This window comes from Carassius auratus, chromosome 14 (genome assembly GCF_003368295.1).
Source record: "Carassius auratus strain Wakin chromosome 14, ASM336829v1, whole genome shotgun sequence".
Lineage (NCBI taxonomy): Eukaryota > Metazoa > Chordata > Actinopteri > Cypriniformes > Cyprinidae > Carassius > Carassius auratus.
In genome coordinates this window covers 14,270,135-14,274,861 of record NC_039256.1, presented here as the reverse complement: position 1 = coordinate 14,274,861, position 4,727 = coordinate 14,270,135, and positions in this window count along the sequence as shown.

Here is a 4,727-nt window from a genome sequence, read left to right as displayed (position 1 = left end):
TCTGTGAGCTGAATGCTAATGTAACTAGGAATGCTGTTTCCAGGCCCTTCAATCTTTAGATAGAAAGATGGTTGGGTGTAATGGATGGATGGATGGATGAATAGATGTAAAATGTATTTCCGTATTATCGCCACATGTTTGGAAACTCAGCGGCATCTGGTTCATGATGGAGACAGTCCATCATTCCAGACTGTGAAACAGCAGCTGGGATAGTTATCATCTGTGCGTCCAACCGGTCGAGACAGACGGCAGCACCGGGCCGTCATGCTGACCCTCTCGTCTCAAATGAGCTCATGAAGCTGAGTTACTGACCTCTCCCTTATCTCCCTCCATTCCGCACTTCTTCTGAAGGATCGGGTGGAAAAAAAGAGACATGGAGTTGCATGGAAATAGAGGGAGAATAGATACAGAGGAAAAGATACGGAAAGAAGGACATAGGGAGACGGAGGAAAGGTATATATGATCTGAAGGCAATGAATCACTCAATCTCATAAAATTTTGTTGATTTGCAGATGATTTTTCTTTAAGATGGAATTAAAATAACACCAGGACTGACTGAATCCTTCTGTTGAAACAGTGGCCTCACGGATGCTTAAATGGTAATCAATGGGTGGTCTATATATATTGTTCAATTAAACAAAATTCTCATTATATGTATATAGTAATATACAAGTAATGTATATGACCATAAACATAATTAGTACGATAGCAATTTCAATATCAAAAGTTCACATCACGTCAATATGATTCAAATTTGACTTTTTAATGTTTGTCTTCTAATTCAACACAATTGTACATTCTTTTCAAATATAACTATAAATGTATTTTGTTATAATGTTATTTTATATGTAGGCAAGTTTTGAGCAACAAAAAAATTCAATTACATTTACTTTTTTTATTTATTTATTATTATTATATTTTAAATTCACTGGCATTTTTTTAACTGTCTATACATCAAAAAAAAAAAAAAATCCTAAAATATATAAAAACACCCATTAAAATAATACTTTTTAATGGCTGCTGAAAAACAAGCTTTTCCATCAATAAATTACATTTGAAAAAATATTCAAGAACAAAAAAAGCTTCTTAAGAATTGCACCCTTCTTCCAAAAAACATTTTTAGAAATCTTACTGACACCAAACTATATAGGCTATATAAATATATGTGGCTGTTCTATTGGGACTTTCTATAAGGTATGCCGTTATTATCAGGGAAATGCACAGCTAAAGTAGTTCCAGGCAAGACTTTCAAATGTCCTTACAGCCTACAACAGCAATAGAGACAAAACCCACAGTGACACCAATAAATATATTAAACAGCAAATAAATATATTAAACAATAGGATAAAAACGAAAAGCACCCATGTCCTGCTCTTTCCCACTCAAACACACAGTACAGTACACAAACATGTTGTTAGCACTGCTGTGATGATTTTATCTCTAAAATAGCTTAGCAACTTCGAAACTACATGCCGTTTCTCACTTACCAAGTAATAATGGCACTGTTCTTGAAGCAGATGAACTTACAATTTTGCTATTACTTCGCTCTTAGATCCTGCTGCCGAACACAGCTGAAGGACACACAGACTCCATAATGTCTCTCTCTGTCACTCCCTGAAAAAACTACATTAGTCTGCATTTATTAATGGCTCAAGTATGGGCGGAACTTCAAGATTGAAAGATTTTACTAAAATAATCTAATGGGATTCAGCACAAATTCTGGGATTCAGGTTCCACTGCCAGAAGCATTAGCATTAGCCGTTGCACTTTTTTGGCAAAAGCTTGCAGGCTTGCCTTGTATGCCTTGACCCAAATGGCAGACTAAACCCTCACGGTCTTCCTCTGAGTCTGCACGTTCGTGACGTAATGGCTCTTTGACTGTGAAGTAGAAGTTCTGCTGCAGAACTCACCCCTTTGCGGGCCTGGCAGAAGTGCGGATCGAGGGCACATAGTGGTCCCAAAGGGGGCGCTCACGAGCACCCTCAAGAATGCTTAAATGATGAATGGGACACCCTACAGTCTCATGGACTTTACGGACAAGTGCATGTGGTGGCCATTTTAAGTCAGTAGACCACAAGCGCACATAAGGTGTTCCATCTGGTACAGGGCCTAGCTTTGGCACAGCCTTTACAAGTAATTTGCGTGCAATGTATATGGTTGCCATGACAACATCAGGGCTTGTAAATTTGTACATTTACTACAAAAATGCTAAAATGTATTTCAAAATTTGACTGACCAAATCTCAAACCCAAGCTCAGACGTCAAGCTATGTCTATGGGCTCAAGCCTCCATTACTAGTATTGTTAATGACTTTTTTAAGAAATTAGTCCTACACACAAAAGAGTTTTTGAGGAAATTACAAATGTCTTGAAATACAACATCTGAACAATGTCTCTAAGTGTGACTCTGGTCCGTTAAATTAGCCTATAATGCACATCCAATGCTTTGTTTTATTGCTGCATCACCACCTCTGGTGAGCATTATCTACTTATACAACCCGTCTAAATTATTCCTTGAGTATACTACAATATAATATATTTATTATTTTATGCTACTTATTGACTTATTTATTTGACTGATTTCACCTCGGCAAAGGGGAGTTTAGTCATCCACATCAACCACTGCAAACACGCATTAAGGTCTAATATATGTACTTTTTTTTATGATTCAGTCCATTCTCAATGGGCAAAAATCACTTTTGATTTGAATATTTCTCTTGCAGTCAAAAAGGATTATAAATGTCATCTTGTGGGTTGCGTGACTAACTTCATTCTAATTTAGCCCTCACAAAATAGTGGCCAGGTAATATGGGATTATGTTAGATTTAGTGCCGATTCTCTCGATGATCTGATGCAACGAACCAGTCTGGGTTTGTGTTTTCAGGACTCAAGTAGTGATGGCTACCTACCGTAGAAATACCTCTGATGTGCGGATGGCGAGAGAACGGATTAATATTTCATAAACAGTATCATTGCTGTACGCGAGGCGCTGCAGAGTTTTGGGGAAGCTGCTCTGTAACTCCAGTCGATACTTTATGTCTGTCGTCTCTGTAGTGACCAAACCGGTGTAGAATTTTTACATGAGAGGAGAATTGATATTCCCCCTCTCTCTCTCTTTCTCCCTGCTTCCCTCTATCTCGCTCTCTCTTCTAAGCTTCTACAAAGACCGCGACTGTTTTGCTGTTACACTCAGATGCTCTGAAGAAGCTTCCTGGAGGAAGAGGAAGGTGGGGGGTTTCTCTGAGCGCGAGGAGGACAGGGCTACTCAGGCATCGTAAACCCTTTAAACGCACGCGCGCGCGCGCACGCACACACAATTCCCTGCTGCAGTGGGATTCTCTGAAGGGAGATAAAAAAGACTCTGTTGTGCGCGAGAAGAGAGAGAAGCCCATCACCACCTCCACCACTGTCACCCAGAGAGAAAAAAGCGAGAGAGAGAGAGAGAGGGGAAAAAGGGAGAGAGAGAGAAAAAAAAGTGTTGTGGCGGTCTAGCGGTGTAGGCTGAACCTCGGATCCAGTGACCCCTGGTGAGAGAGAGCACTGTGTGTGTGTGTGTGTGTGTGTCTGCAACATGTGACAAGGGCTATACGCACACACACGCAGCCTCACCCCCTCAGGCAAGAGCGAAACGTTCTGCAGCGAAAGCGCCAGTGTGTGTGTGTGTGACCGAATCCGTTCGGGGAAAACAATCCCTTCTGTGTGTGAGTGTGTGTGTGTGTGTGTGAGTGAGTGTGTGTGTGTCTATACGTGAGGCTGCGTGTGCGTGTCCGTGCGTGCGTGTCTTGCAGTGAACGCTCTACTGCGTTTTTTCCTCCATGATTAATCAGAGCGAGGGCAGGAGGCCGAGGGCCGAAGGGACTGCGACAGCTACAACGCGCTTAACCCTTTACTGCCCACGCGCACATGGACTGGAGATCCACACTAAACACGATCTGTAATATCACAAACACCGAACCGATCGCTAAGTAATTAGCTGGGACTTTTGGGGTTGAAGCACAAACACCATTAGTGATTAGGTTAATGGGTGCAACAGGGTTTTACCATTTGGATTTTTGACAATTGTTCAACAAACAGTCCTAAATTAAAGTGACATTACAAACTTTTCATGAAAAAAAAAAAAAAACCACAAACTGTTTGACATACTAATATTTTATATGTAAAACCACTAAATGACAAAAACACTGTTGCCTAATGTAGTGATAGTGATGTGAAAACCGAACCTGACAACACCATCAATGCAGCAAAACCCAGAAAACCCTATACAGCAATAAGAAAAGACCATTTCAAACACAACATCACATGTCTATCATGCTGGAAACCAATCAGAAGCCCACAAAGGCGTGCAATGAAAATTCAATTCAAATGGTGTGCACCTGACAATCATACATAATCCCGCCTTTTTAATTTAACTTCAAAATTGGGATGCTGTGTCTTTTAGTCTACATCTTATATACTTTACCAGTAAGATGTTTTTTTAATTTATTATTATTATTATTATTATTATTATTATTTTAGAATTCATACTTTTATTCAACAAAAATGCATAATTTGATCAAAAGTGACAGTAAAAAAAATTGTAATGTTTGTATCTCAAATAAATTCTGTTCTTTTGAAGTTTATATATATATATATATATATATATATATATATATATATATATATATATAAAATATTTTCTGTGATTTTTTTTTTTTCAGCTGACTTTTTGTATGTATATTTCCTAACATT